Genomic DNA, 16486 nt, shown 5'->3' with positions numbered 1-16486 from the left:
GGCAAACATCATCGTAAGCCATTTCCAATGTCTACAAATATTCATTCAAATAATCTTTTCGATCTCATTCATACTAATATTTGTGGACCCTTTCCTCCAGCCAAGTCTCAGTGCTACCCTTACTTCATTACTTTTGTTGATGACTATTCACGGTATACAAATGTCTTTTTGCTATGACATAAATCAAAGCATTGGGCACATTTAAGAGGTACCAAATATCTATGGAGAATCACACTAGTAGAAGAGTCAAAATTCTTCGAAGTGATAATGGTGGTGAATATATTTCCAACTTATTACATGATCATTGCATCCACCATGAGTATACCATTCCATATTCTCCCCAACAGAATGGAGTTGCAGAGCGAAAGAATCGTACAATTTTGAATGCAATCACATGCATGCTTATTCATTCTGGATTATCTTGCTCTTTTTGGGCAGAAGCAGTATTGATAGCCGTTTTTGTTCAAAATCATCTTCCAACTACTGCACCTTTCGGTAAGATTCCAATCACAGCTTGGACAGGCCAAACTCCTTCTGTTCAACATTTCAAAGTCTTTAGGTGTATTGCTTATATTCATGTCCCAAAAGAGACACGACACAAGCTAGAACCTTCAGGTTTGAAGGTTATTTTTATTGGTTATTCTGACAACTCAAAGAGTTACAAGCTTTATGATCCAAGTTTTATAGGCTGGAGCGAGGGAGGGCAAATGATGGTCGGCAGAGCGTCGACGGACAGCCAGCAGAACTTTGTGGCTCGACCCAATGCAGTTTAAATGCCTAGCCCTATCTTTTTTTTAAATGCCTTTTTCCTATTCCCAATGCAGTTTTGTTGCCAACCCTTGTCAGCATGGTTTGCTGGCCCTTTGTGAGACTTTGCTTAGGAGTTGTCTTGCCAAGAGTCCAATAGATAGTCATGGTCAGGTGCCTCGGACAACAATGTTAGGGGAGTCCAATAGATAGTCATGGTGGTCAGGTGCCTCGGACAACAATGTTAGGGTTAGGAGTCTTGTTGCATGCATACTTTTGTATGTAGGCAGGTAGGCAAAGGGGCAACCCTATGGGCCAACCCATAAGGCTTCAAGGCCTTGCCTACAAGGTGGCTAGCCCATTAGAGGGTACCCAAGGGGCCAAGAAGGCCCCCATGCCCTTTTTCCTATTCCTAGTCCTATCTTGCTTATGAAGTTTTGTTGCTAGTTAGTTGACTTACTGCCCTTCTTAATCTCTTTTTCCAAGTATTCTAGTTCTTTTTTTTTTAAATTGTATTCTAGTTCTTCATTTTTTTTTGTTTTTGCATTTTGTTGCCAACTCTAGTTAGTCCCGCCAAGAGTCCAATAGATAGTCATGGTCAGGTGCCTAATAGATAGTCATGGTCAGGTGCCTCGGACAACAATGTTAGGGTTAGGAGTCTTGTTGCATGCATACTTTTGTATGTAGGTAGGTAGGCAAAGGCAAAGGGCTAGGCAAAGGCAAAGGGGCAACCCTCTGTGGGACAACCCAAAGGCTTCAAGGCCTTGCCTACAAGGTGGCCAACCCATTAGAGGGTACCCAAGGGGCCAAGAAGGCCCCCATGCCCTTTTCTTATTTCTAGTCCTATCTTTCTTATGCAGTTTTGTTGCCAACCCTAGTTAGCCTTAGTTGACTTACTGCCCTTCTTAATCTCTTTTTCCTAGTATTCTAGTCCTTTTTTTTGTTTTTGCTTTTTGTTGCCAACCCTAGTCAGTCTTAGCTGACTTACTACCCTTCTTAAACGCTTTTTCCTATGCCTAGTCCTATTTTTTAAAGAATTTTGTTGCCATACTTAGTTATCCTTAGCTGTTTCTTGTTGTTGACCCTTTGGTAACCCTTGATATTTCACTTGCTTGTCTAGGTTTCTATTGTAAAACAACCTTCAAGACATGGTACAATGCACAATACCCTCTTCAAGGCTTTCCATTGAGATGCACACCTTTGTCCTCATTTTGCAAATAGGGTTCACTTACAAGGCCTCTCGGGGGGGTCGCTCACAAAAAAATGTAAATATCACGTGCGTTCAATAGAAGCATATTTTTAATTTATGAAACTTACAGAAATATATTTACATAGGGGTATGATTTAAAAATTTTTCAAAAAAATTTAAAGATTCATAAAGAAAAGGGGATATTATATGGATAAAAAAATTCACAGATAAAGGATTTAAAATATAGGCCTTGAACGCACGCGATAGGGGTATTCTACATATAGTGACCCCCCCGAGCAAGGCCTGCAGTGATTATATAACATTTTAAGTTACTGTTCCTCATGAGAAATATATATACTTTAACAATCAACTTTGTCACCACCTTATGTGAATGAGCTTAATGTATAGGGCTATGTTTTGTGCGACGTCTAGCCTTTGGACACTCTTTGCATCTCACAAGGTCTTCTTGTGGCATAACCAATGCTTCTCTGATAGTGAAATGTAGCCTTTGCTCCTTCCCAACTAGGTTCACTACTGAAGGTTTCATATTATAACTCCACCAAAAATCGATAGTGAAATGTAGCCTTTTGAGCCTTCCCCACTGGGTTCACTACTAAATGCTAAGTATCATAACTCCACCAAAAACTCATTTTCCAAGGTAGAAGTCATGTGGGTATGCTATAACAAAACTTGATAGCTTAGGTGCTTATAACATGACCTTTAACAAAGAGAAGTATCAAGTATTAGGACTTGTAAGCATTCATACAAGCACTACTATGAGCGTGCTACAATGTCACCCTGGTCGGATAATTCCACCCGAAACTTGTGAAGCATGAGAGTATTGGATTAAACTCCTTATATGAGTATTGTGAGGCTTTAATTTTTTTAGATGTAGAATGGGAGGAAACACCCCAATCTTCTCCATGCACAAAGCCATTTGTATAACCATAAAAGAACTTGAGAAGAAGAATCAGACACATAAATAAAATATTTTTTTCTCCCAAAGAAGTCCAAAGATAACTACAAAAATGACACATTTTACCCCACACACAGTGAAAAATAGTGCGAAAGTAGAGAGGGTTGGCATGTGTATATAGGAAGATAGTACATGCTATGCATAAGCATAGGGTAGCTTATTGTGTGCATAAGTCGCCCTATGAGCATGTATCACCTTATGGATTCAAAAGAATACTTCTGTCATCATCCCATCAAAACCCTCCATAAGAGATAATAAACAAATGTGGAGTTCCATTATTCTTATTCTTCTCAGATGTTTTTATTCATCATCTTCTTATTGTTGGAAATACATGAACACGAAGAGATAAGAGAGAGAAGAAGGAAGAGAGTTACACCATATACGCTCCCAAAAGACTAGTTCATATTGATTATGAGTTTGTTTTATCTTTTGTATATAATTTGTATATATAGATGAGATCTAGGTCAAGTTAGGGCGTGATAAGTTCAAATTATATACAAAAGATCAATGAGCGTAATGTGAAAGAGTATCTACAAGGATACAAAAATACATTTTGTACAAGTTTAATTATTCAAGGTGTGTGAAAAATATTAATCTCCAAAGCATGAAGCTGCAACAACTCCAAGTTCTCCACGTAATGATGTGAATTGAGCTTCACTTAGTCCTTTGGTGAATACATCTGCAATCATCTGATCTATGGGGCAATGCTCAATCATTATTAATTGTTTCTTCACTTCATGTCGAACATAATGATAATGAATAGCAATATGCTTGGATTTGCTATGTAGAACATAATCCTTAGCAAGACTAATGGCACTTTGATTATCACATCTAAGTGGGTACTTGAAGATAATGGATGTCCAAGATTAGCAAAGTAATTGATGAAGCCATACCAATTCACAAGCTGCTACTACAGATGCAGCTAGATACTCAGATTCGGTTGTAGAGACTGCAACACAAAGATGTTTCTTGCTAGCCGAAGAAATAAAGCAACCATTAACAAAGAAACAATTTCCACTTGTAGATCTCATAGACGAGTGAGAACTTGCATAGTCAGCATCTGAATAACCAAGAAGACATAAAGAATCCGAGAGAGACAGGATTCTTGTTGGCAGCAATAGATGAGTCCAAAGTCTTTAGTGCCTTTCAAATGTTTAAGAACATGTTTGGCTGAGTCCAATGCCCAACAAAAGGAGAAGCAAGATGTTGCCCCAAGAAATTAGCTGCAAAGAGAATATCTAGTCTAGTGTTTAAGCCAAAAAATTGTAAACAGCCAATGAGATTAGCATAAGGTTGATGTGTGGGGCTAACGCTTCATCATGAGTCGTAGTTGTATACTTGGTGGAGCTTAAAAGACATGGAGTATTTGTAGAATGAGCATTGACCAGACCAAACTTTCCAATAATATCATCAATAAATTTTGATTGAAGAAGAAACAAGATACCTTTCTGGCGATAGCGCTGATCTTGAATACCAAGACAAGAGTGAATCTCACCAAGATCCACCATCTCAAAAGAAGATGACAAAATCTTCTGTGTGAGTTGTATAAAGTCAAGATTATTGAAAACACGTATGGTATCATCAACGTATAGAGCAAGAATAACAAATAGAATACCTTCACGCTTGACATATATATTAGGATCAGAGAAACAAGAGATAAACCCTTTCGATGTGAGGAAGAGATCAATTTTGATATACCAAGAACATGATGCCTACTTTAAATCATAAAGAGTGCGATGAAGTTACACAAGATGTTCCTTTCCAGAATTTGAAAATCCTTTTGGTTTTTCCATATAAATCTCTTCTTTGAGATCACCATTAAGAAAAGTAGTTTTCACATCCATTTGATGAATCTCCAAATCAAAATTAGTAACAAATGCCAAAAGGACAAGTATGCTAGTCATACGAACAACAGGGGAAAATGCATCATGATAATCAACACGTGCAACTTGTGAGTATCCTTTTGCAACCAAACGAGCTTGAACGTATCAAAATATCCATTAGCCTTTGTCTTTGTTTTATATACCCATTTTCACTTGATAGGAACATGATGAGGAGGCAAAGCAGTAAGAACCCATGTACCTTTGGAAATCAAAGAATCATATTCAGCTTGCATAGCCTCCTGCCAGTGATCCTTTTGTGGAGAAGAGATAGCTTCTGTATAAGTTTTCAGATCTTCATGAACATGAATCGAACTAGTCTTTTGAGCGTATATGGTGTAACTCTCTTCCTTCTTCTCTCTCTTATCTCTTCGTGTTCATGTCTTTCCAAATACTCATGGTGGTCGCTCTTACCAAGGTGGCAATTCTTCTCAACTTTCCTATCCCAATAAACATTGTTCCTGTTGTGATAAGAATGGTCATATTGTCTCTGATTATTGGGCACGTCAATATGATGAGGAACATGGCATTACCACCAAGAAACCTCCTTCAAATTCCTCCCAAAAATCGTACTTCTTGTGACTATTGTGGTCGTACAGATCATCCATCTCATCATTGTTTCAAAAGGGGATATGATCAAGATCGCAATCGCACATATGCTACTCAGCATACAAGTAGTGATAAATATAATCATCAGGAGGTAAATTGTGTTCATCATGATATTTCTCCTGGAAGAGTGCTTCTTGTTCAGGATGGTTCTCTTTTTATTGTTGATTCTAGTGCTACGTGTAATATGAGTTACCATTCTCAATGGCTTCATAATTATCATGCTCTTCCATTTAAGAAATTGGTGTATCTTGCTGATGACACTACTTGTCAAGTCATGGGTGTTGGTGATCTATATCTTGGCAACCTTTCCTTTGCCAAAATATTGTGAGGAGTTTTGCATGTTCCAGATCTTTAAAGGAATCTTCTTTCTGTTGCCCGGCTTGTTGATCTTGGTCTTTTTTGTTAGTTTTGATCATACAAAGTGTCGAATTGAGAAGGATGGGCATACTATCGGAGTAGCTCCTCGACGTGGTAATCTGTTTGAGCTCTCTTTGAATGACAACGTTGCAAATGTTGTTACTACTCCAAGAGATCTTGATTACAAGTTATGGCATCATCAATTTGTCCACTCGGATTTTGCAAAGCTTCTTGATATTAATCATCGTGATCTCATCAGAGGTATGGATCTTAAAGCTCATCCTCATATGATGGGCATCTGTGAGTATTATGCTCTTGGCAAGCGTCATCGACAACCTTTGCATATACCTCTACACATTCACATGCCCTTTTAGATCTCCTTCATACGGATATTTATGGACCTTTTCCTCCCTCCAAATCTCACTATCATTATTTCATTACCTTCATTGATGATTTCTCGCATTTCACATATGTTTTTCTGTGGAGGCATAAGTCTAAATCCTTGTCCATATTCAAGCAATATTAGAAAGCAGTTGAACTTCATACTGGTTGCTCTATCAAGACTCTCCATAGTGACAACAGTGGAGACTATATTTCAAATCTCTTTGATGACTATTGTATTGAACAAGAAATTCATCAACGAGTTCATTGTTCCATATTCCCCTCAACAAAATGGCATTGTAGAGCATAAGAATCGAACCATTCTTAATGCTAAAGATGCATCTACATACTTAGATTCGGTTGTAGATATTGCAACACAATGCTATTTCTAAAGATAAAGGATACAAATTTTATGATCCTACTTCTCAGAAAGTCATCATCATCAGTTCGTGATGCTCTATTCAATGAATGATAAATGGGAGGTACATGGTCTAGTAAGGATTCTGATGATACATAATCCTTACTCACTGCTTTTCCTTTTCTATTTGATAGTCATTGTATCTCTCAATATGTTGTGCATCCTTCTTCTCCTATGAAGGATTCAAAAGACTCTACGAAGGATTCTAGTGATAATCTTGATATATACATTGATCTTCCGATTAAAATTGAACATGGTTCAAATCATGTCTATGATGACAATTTTGATAATGCTATGAAACAAAGATAAACGAGCTCCTGGAGCTAACCCAGGGAAGCCAAACCACGGAGGAATACCACTAGGCCTACGCTCTCCTCCTCAAATGCTTTGCCACCGTTGGATGAAGAACAATTGATGCCAAGTTTATTCAGGGAATGAATGAACCTTTGGATACCCTGGTAAAGAATGCTAAACCAGTTTCAATGGCCGAAGCAATGCGGATGACGAAGGATTTTGCCAAGGCATTTGTTGTCAAGGTCCCGCCAAAGGCAGCTCCCTTGTCCTTCAAAAGATTCCAAACTCCAAGAAGCACATCCAACTTTCCACCTCCTAAGAGACATTAAGGTCCCAATCAGAACCAGGAGACGGGAAGTTTGAGAATATGGAAGGACGGCCTTTTCCTTGGAGCACATTTTTTGGAACTCCGGCTCTTTTCAAGATGCATAAGGATGAACTTCGAAGTGTCAACAGGTGTTTTGGATGTCAAGGTTTTGGACACCAGCTCAAGGATTGCCCAACTCCTTCTATGACAATGCGCTAGGGAAGCCAAGGTCCTAGAATGTCGAGATCAACCCCTTTCGTATCAATTGAATCAAGGTCCCTCTCGCCAAAATCAAGGCAGCCCCAGAAGAGTGCCACCTTAGCCTGTAGACTCAATGCAAAGTAGTCTCAAATCCCCCTCCCAAAATTGGGGAAGCCATAGAGAGAGATTCCTACCCCAGACAGCAGCAGCCAGAGCTGTCACTATAGTTGATGCAGTGGAGAAAGAAAAAGGATAGATTTATGCCGCCATTGAACATCAAGGGCACAATCGTCAGTTCTCAGTTCTTCAAACTCCATCAGAGTACAAGGGTAAGCACTTTAAGCTTTTGATTGATTTAGGCAGTACACATTCTTTTATTTCCCCTGGATTCTTGCGTAAGTTAGTCCTAGATCAAAAATAGGGAAACCTATGTAGATATAATTGGCCAGTGGGAAGATTCTTTTCACACACCATTAGACATACCATATTTAGTTCAATCTAGATCGGAATGTAACAGACTACCAATTCAGAGTCTTACCCTTGGGAATCTGACGGAATCCTTGGAATGGATTGGCTCCATAAGAATCACGCTGAAATTCATTGTCACAATGGAACCATTTCTTTCCTCAACCTTCACGAGAATCAAGTTCAAGGAACGGGAATTTCCAGATCCTGAGTTCTACAATTAGTCAAAGCTTCTAAGTTGCTAAAGGGACTTAGAAAGAAGCAAGCTATCTATAACGTTAAAATGAATCTAGTAGACAGAAAATGCAAGGGTAAGGAACCAGAGTGGCTAAGTGAGTATGCTGATATATTCCCAGAAGTGACTGAGATGCCTCCAACTCGTGAAGTGGATCATGAGATAAAGCTAACTCCTGAACCTCAGCCACCAATAGCCTAGTGTGCCTATAAAATGCCAGTTCCAGATGCAAAATGGTAGTGGACCTCTATATACTTCGTGCGAGAATGAAAAACTGGGTTCTTGTGGCCAACTATATACTGCTAATGTTGTCACATAAAATGACAACTTGTCTATCCATTGATAGACCCAAATCTGCAAGTAGCCTTCTCAACCAAGCTACCTCACATGCTATCATAGCAGCACCTCTGTACTCGGCCTCTGTAGTACTGGATAGAGCAACCGTAGGCTGCTTCTTGCTGCTCCAAGTCACACTAGCACTCCCCAAAGAAAACATGAAGCCACTAGTAGATCTTCTATCTGAGATACTACCAGCCGAATAAGCATCTGTGTACCCATGTACACAGATCTTTGTCCCAGTTTCATAAAATAGTCCACAATGCAAAGTAGACCTCACATACCTCAGTATGCGTCTCAGTGCATCCAAATACGACTTCCGAGGAACCTTCATAAATTGGCTCACCAACCTAACAGCATAGCTCAAATCTGGCCTGGTGATCGTCATGTAGATCAAGCTTCCTACTATGATATATAGTAGGATCCTCCAAAATCTTTCCTGAATCTACACTCAACTTGCCATTCGAATCCAATGGCACTGAGATAGGTTGATAGCCTATCATACCATACTTGGACAACATGTCCAAGCCATATTGTCTCTGCAGTAATCCAGTACCATGTGGTGACCTAATCACCTCAATGCCCAAGAAATATCTGAGCTCCCCCAGATCCTTCATCTCAAACTTCTCTCTAAGCAAGATCTCTGCATCATGGTCCCCCGTAATGATCAGGTCATCTACATAGATGACAACAAGCACAACCCCTTTATCACTGTGTCTCACATACAGTGACAAATCTGCATTGGCTATATGAAAGCCAATAGTGACAAGATATTCAGAAATATTGTCAGACCATGCTCTTGGTGCTTGTTTTAAGCCATACAAGGCTTTCTTCAACCTGTAAAGATATCGGGGTGACACATCCTCATAACCAGGTGGCTACATCACATACACCTCTTCCTGCAAATCCCCATGCAAGAATGCATTCTTTACATCCATCTGATGTAAAGACCATTGCTTTGACGCAGCCACTACTATCACAACTCTCACTGTTGCCATCTTGGCAACTAGGCTGAAAGTTTTCGCATAATCAATGCCATATGTGTGCGCATATCCTTTGGCTACCAATCTAGCCTTGTACCTGCTTATGCTTTCATCACTTGTTATGTTTTACTTTGTACACCCACTTGCATCCAATGGCTTTCTTGCCTTCAGGTAATTGCACTAGATCCCAAGTCTCATTTCCATATAGTGCATCCATCTCCTCATCCATAGATTTCTCCCAACACACATTTCTAATAGCCTCATCAATGCATGTGGGCTCTACAACATGTACAACTTTTGCCATGTATGCATAGTGATGTGCCACATAACCATCATAGGTAAACCTCTGCACAGGATTCTTCACTCTCCTTGATCTTTGTAGCTTTGCATTCATGGCTTCCATAGGCTTCTTTACACTAGGTATTCTCATAGCTGGTATCCCAAGATCCTCATCAAGGCTCATCTCTGAGAAACTAGACTCTCCATCAACATGAGAATGCCGTGCAGAAATGTCAGGCATACTAAGGGGCTCAACCACTTTCTCTTTACCTTTATGTGATGTACTAATCACATTTGCAGGACTGGTATTATGATGCAGTAGCCTGCCACTCCACTAGATGAGGACTCTCCTGGTCCACTCAAAGACTGTTATGATTGAGTGGACTCTCCTGGTCCACTCAAAGACTGTGATTGCTGACTTGCATTCTATGCAACCACATTTCCACTCACATCAGTCCCCCAATAGCTTCTTTTTCCAGCAGCATACCAGCTCATCATCTCATAAAAAATAACATCCCTGCTTTCAACTCATGTGTAGCAGGATTATAACACCTGTATCCCTTTTGCTCAAGGGAATACCCAATAGACACACATTTTTCAATCTTGGATCCAGCTTAGTTCTTAGCTCATCTGGCACATGCACATATGCAATGCATCCAAAGACTTTCAAATGAGACAAATCAGGTTTTTTGCCAGTAAACCTCTCCTCTGGAGTTACATCATATATGGCTGCAATTGGAGTCCTATTCATGATGTAAACTACTGTAGAAACAGCCTCAGTCCAATAGCTATGCGGCATATTCTTCTCTCCCATAAATGCTCGCGCAATCTCAGCAATGTGCATGTTTTTCTGCTCAGCAACTCCATTTTGCTGCGGAGTGTATCTGCATGTAAACTGTCTCTGAATACCATTCTTCTGCAAAAATTTAGAGAACTCATTAGAGAAGTACTCTCCCCCTCCATCTCACCTTAGGCACTTTACATGTTTCCATGTTTGCTTTTCAACCGCACCTCACTCTTCTCCTTCATGAAGTATACCCACACTTTCCTTGTGTGGTCATCAATAAATGTCACATATACCTGCTGCCTCCCATAGACATGGTCTTCGTAGGACCCCATACATCTAAATGCACAACATCTAGTGCATTTCTGCTCACATTTCTGTCACGTGGAAATACATGCTTTGTTTACTTTCTTAATTGGCATGCTTCACATATTTTTTGCATACCTTCAACTTTAAACTTTGGCAGCCCTGTCACAATTCCTTTAGTGTGCATAGACTTCATTCTCTGCACATTCACATGTCTAGTTCTTTTATGCCAAATCTCTGTGTCTGCAACAATTCGTGAACCATTTGCAAACATTGCAGCACTCACTTCAGGCATGTTTACATTTAATGTAAACATTCTGCCCACTCTGTTGCCTTTTGCAACCAACCTGCACTTGTCTTTAAAGTCTTCAACATAACAACCATCAAGGTTAAACCGAACCTGCACTTGTGAAGACTGTTGGTCTTCACCCAAGCTCTTCTCTTCTATAATCAACATAGACACCAAATCTGTGAAATTGGGAAGATTTTCTCGAGTCTGAATAGACGTCTTGAACGCCTTGTATTGTGGCCCAAGACCACGTAGTTAGACTTCCACCTTATCATCATCATCTACTGAAACGCCAATAGATGCAAGGGATTCCACAATACCCTTGAGCTTCAATGCATAGTCATTCACAGACATACTCATTTTCTCCACAGTATGAAGTTCATTCTTCAACTGTATCTTTCGTGCCTTGGTATTCGTTTCATTGAGTTTTACCAAGGTGTCCCACGCCTCCTCGGGAGACTTGGCATCCTGTATGTGCCCAATCAAGGTGTCTTATATACTGATAGAGAGCCAATACATAACTTCTCTGGCTCCTTGGTTCCAATCCTCCAACTCTGTAGCAGTCAGATGGATCTCCGGTATCTCCAGTGCCTCTTCATGTGCTCACCTTCTATGTAGTCCCAGTAACCCTTTCCCATCAGGAAATTTGTCAACCTGAACCTCCAAGCATGGAAATATTTCTTGTCAAGCTTCTCAGCAATCTGGTTTATGCCATCATTTGACATCTTGCCAGACACACAAATTTACCAGAAATAGCACTCTGGTTTGTCCTGCACAAACTGTTGTATTTTTTGCAGCGGTACTGTACTACACTCAAATGCCACAACCAGTGGCCTTAATGTGCATACATACACCCAATGGAAACTGTTTTAACTCCTTGTAGCACACACAATGTCTGCACAACTAATACGTCTTCTTGTAGTTCTTAAAATAGAGTTTTGCATAGAATCGATGACTTACCCGCTGCAATGCTCGAAATCGCCTGCTTTTTGAAAAACGGAGGTCCTAACGCTTCCCAAACGCGTTTTTGACCCAAAAAATTGTCACATAGGACAATGTAGTAGCCTTATAGCTTTACTCCCACGAAGAAAGCTCCTCAATCAGAGATCATTTGCCGATGCCTCCCATAGAGCTCCCGACAAGGGTGTAGTCTCGCCAACACAAATAGGGAAGAGTAGATGAAGCTCTTACCCATCGTACCGCTTCCTGTGCTTCTCTTGCTTGCAGCTCAGCCCTTAGCATGAACCATGCTTTGATACCATGAAAAGATGCAGGGGAGAAGAGAGCTTGAGCTCTTGCACAAGCACACACACACTCACAAAACCTTAGAAGAGAACACACAAGGTGAGAGACTGAAAATCTTCTTCTTCTTCACTCAACACTCAACACACCATATACAAAGATAAGAGTACACAAAATATGAAAAGGTACTCAACCAAATACATACTAGGGTTCTCTATAGTGTGAACCCAAGTAAATGAGCTGGCACTAAAACTATGCCAGTCTCTAGAATGGCTGTCACCACACAGCCTGTCATCCCACTGGGGCCGCATATCACCCATGATCTCACCAACCATGCCAGTGGTGTAAGTGTGGGGCCTATCCCTCAAACAGGTCATCAATGTCCACCGCCTCACTAGATGAGCTCGATATCTCAACATAACCCCTTCTCTTCCTTAAAAATTTAGCCTTTCCTAGATTGAGTAACAAAATAAATTGATTAAATTTTTCTTATTGTTTACTCTCTAGAAAGTGAAAATTGAGTAGATTAGAATACTTAACTTCAAATTGGGTTTAATTTTAAATTGATAATAGAATGTAGAAATTGAAAAATGGTCAGCCATACAAAGGAGGTTATGGCAAAATTTTCTTGAATTTTGTGGGAAAAAAGTTTATTTTTATGTCATTCAAAAAGAGTAATCCCCATCTTTTGTGCATTCTAAAAGAAATATATTTATTAACTCCATGTACATATTCACCTATGAATATGCATGGATATCATTGATATTAATTATTGAAATTAATTTCTATGCGCATAGAAAGATGCATATTGAAAATTTTTCTATTATAAAAGTGTTGTTTCCATTGAATTTAATTTCTGTGCATGGAAAGATGCATAATAGAAATTTTTTTTATTGTAAAAGTATTATTTTCATTTAATGTAAACTCTATGCATGGAAAGAAGGATAATAGAAATTTTTTTATTGTAAAAGTGTTATTTTTATTGAATTTAAATTCTATGCATGGAAAGATGCATAATATAATTTTTTTAATTATAAAGTGTTATTTTCATTTAATGTAAACTCTATGCATGGAAAGATGGATAATAGAAATTTTTTTATTATAAAAGTGTTATTTTTATTGAATTTAAAATCTATGTATGAAAAGATGCATAATATAATTTTTTTATTATAAAGTGTTATTTTCATTGAATTTAATTTCTATGCATGGAAAGATGCATAATAGAAATGTTTTTAATCATAAAAAGGGTTATTTTCATTAAATTTAATTTCTATGCATGGAAAGATGCATAATAGAATTTTCTTAAATCATAAAAAGGGTTATTTTTATTGAATTTAGTTTCTATGCATGGAAAGATGCATAATAGAAATTATTTTTATTATAAAAGTGTTATTTTCATTGAATGTAATTTCTATGCATGGAAAGATGCATAATAGAAATTATTTTTTATTATAAAAGTGTTATTTTCATTGAATTTAATTTCTATGCATGGAAAGATGCATAATAGAATTGTTTTTATTATAAAAGTGATATTTTCATTGAATTTAATTTCTATGCATGAAAAGATGCATAATAGAAATTTTTTAATTATAAAAGTGTTATTTTCATTGAATTCAATTTCTATGCATGGAAAGATGCATAATGGAATTTTTTTTATTATAAAAGTGTTATTTTCATTGAATTCAAATTCTATGCATGGAAAGATTCATAATGGAATTTTTTTAATTATAAAAGTGTTATTTTCATTAAATTTAAATTCTATGCATAAAAAGATGCATAAAGAAATTCTTTTTATTTTAGAAGTGTTATTCCTATTAAAATGATTTTATGCATAAATAGATGCATAAAAGGATTTTCTTTTATATAAAAGTGCTATTTCCATTGAAGTTGGATTTTATGCATAAGTAGATGCATAAAGGATTTTTATATCAAAATTAGAATTCTCTTTAATTCTATGTTTAATTTCTATGTGAGTATTTGATAAATGAGTAATTAAATACTCTGAGAGAGAAATTTCTATCGTTTTATATTCACTCGGATTATAAAGATAAAATTTAGGAAATCTATCGAAGTCGAAATATTCACATAAATGATTAATTTATTCCTCATCGAAATTCGTAATTAATTTAAAAATCAGTTAAGTGAATATTCAATGAATGAAATTCAGTAACATAGTAACTGAAATATCACCCCCTTTTTTAGAAAGATAGTTCAGGAAAAACCTTATCACATTCAAATCCTGAATCAGAATATAACCAAGACCAAACTCTTTCGTTAGTTTCGAAAGAAGATGTGACCAGTTCAGGATAATACACTCAAATCATCCACCAAATCTGAAACTAAGTAGAGGCCCCTTGAATTGATATGAGGATCAAGGTTACAAAATTCAAGGAATTATGTTTTGAAATTCAGTATTACGATTATGAAGTTTTGGGGATACTGATTTAAGATATACTCATTGTATTCAAAAGAAAATCAAACTGAAAACTTGCATATAGAAACCCTGTTTTCTAAAAAGACTGTCTTACGTCGCTAGAATGCTGGAGGGAGCATTTGGTATATATATTTTTCTAAGGGAAGTTCGGTTGCAATAGCAACAGGGAGTGTTCAAAGTACAGCTCATGCGGCAAAACCTGCCCAGGTCTTGACCAGCCTCAATACGGTTAAAATGGTGCACTTTCGGTATGATGGATGAGGGCCGACGAAGCGGTCCCTGAGTGAAGTTCCAGGATACCTAAGGAGGATCTTGGAGGGTTCTGACCAGGTGATGCACGGGCTCGCGGTGCCTAGGACACCCATGCATATGTTGTGAAAGATTGTATGATGGACCAATGATTATTGTAATCTGTTACTCGATCTCGTTGGCTGACTAGCTGGTCTCAACCGAGAGTCCAGAGTGATACTGTTTTTTTTTTGAGAAACAAGGATTGAATGGAAATTTTGAGTTATGACATCTGTAATCAATAACTGTTTGTCAATGGATTGTTTTATAAGTTAAAGTTTAAAGAGAAGTGTGTGCACATCTGTATTTGAAAGCAAAAGTTAAGAAAGGCATTCAATTATGGGTGGGTGAGTAATTGTCTGGTTCTACCAATTCCAGTGGTTGGGCGGTGGCTAACCCATGGGCTGAATGGGGTTAGGCTAGAATCAGTAGAGTTTTAATAATAAAATTAAATAATAGAAATATGCTTAGAACTCAAATAGTTAAATAAAAACCTGAAGACTTCTCAAATGAATAGATCAACGGTTGTGCGTGATTCAGTTAGGAAAAAAGCATTAATTTCTTCAAGTTAAGTCTGTAATAGTTTTCCTTCTATCTGGTTTAATCAGGTGAAGGTTAGTTTAGTCTCTTGACCCCGTTAGAAAATTCATTAAAGGAAATCAAAAAGGTGGAATCGTCCTCATTTTTCGGGCAAGGAAAATTTTCTCGATTTCGGTTTCAGAATGAACACCAGATTAGTCTCGTGTTCGGAAATTCGAGGGTGAGGCCCCGAGTGGGAAACCTTGCCCCGCGCAAGAAGAAGCTACATCCGCTATTCTAGCAACCGAGAATCCGGTGCACGGAGGGGACAGTGGGATCTCATAGCTTGTATCAGAGCGCTGTTGTAAACTTATGAAACAGCAAAAGAAATTGCCCAAAAATTTTAAAGTAAATCTGGAAAAAAAAATGTATTCACTTGCTAAGATTATGTTTGAAATGAATTCATAAATTGAATTGGATTTCTAGATGGGTACCCCAAATCTATCTAGCATTCCTGGACTTTCTTAGAGTCAGGATATGATCGCCTTTCCCTTCGAAAATCTTGTCAACTCTGCTACAACCGGAGAAAGCAAAGTGAGGCTCACTCGTCTCACTTTGAGGATCTATACTTCCTTGATCCAGTAGAGCGACGTCAGCACATGTGGTTCTCTGGAGGGCGATGTATTAACGTCAATACCAATCAGCTTCAAAGACTCAGGCAAAATATCTCACTAGCCATGATCTTGATAAGACTAGGAGTTGTTCATTATGTCCAACTCTTTAATCATTCGCCCTGAAATTCTAGAAATTCTTGCCGAATTGTTACACTTCTAAGCCGCTTTATTTCTAGAAGTAGAATTACAGCCCCCTCATCAGTGATGAATTGTGTATATCATAATCGCAGTATCATAATGATCTGGTAATGGATGCAAGTCTGGCTCATCATTATCATCACCCTCTTTTTGAT

Source organism: Cibotium barometz, chromosome 59 (assembly GCF_041138505.1).
Source record: "Cibotium barometz isolate CiBa-2024 chromosome 59, ASM4113850v1, whole genome shotgun sequence".
NCBI lineage: Eukaryota > Viridiplantae > Streptophyta > Polypodiopsida > Cyatheales > Cibotiaceae > Cibotium > Cibotium barometz.
This window is presented reverse-complemented; position numbering follows the sequence as displayed.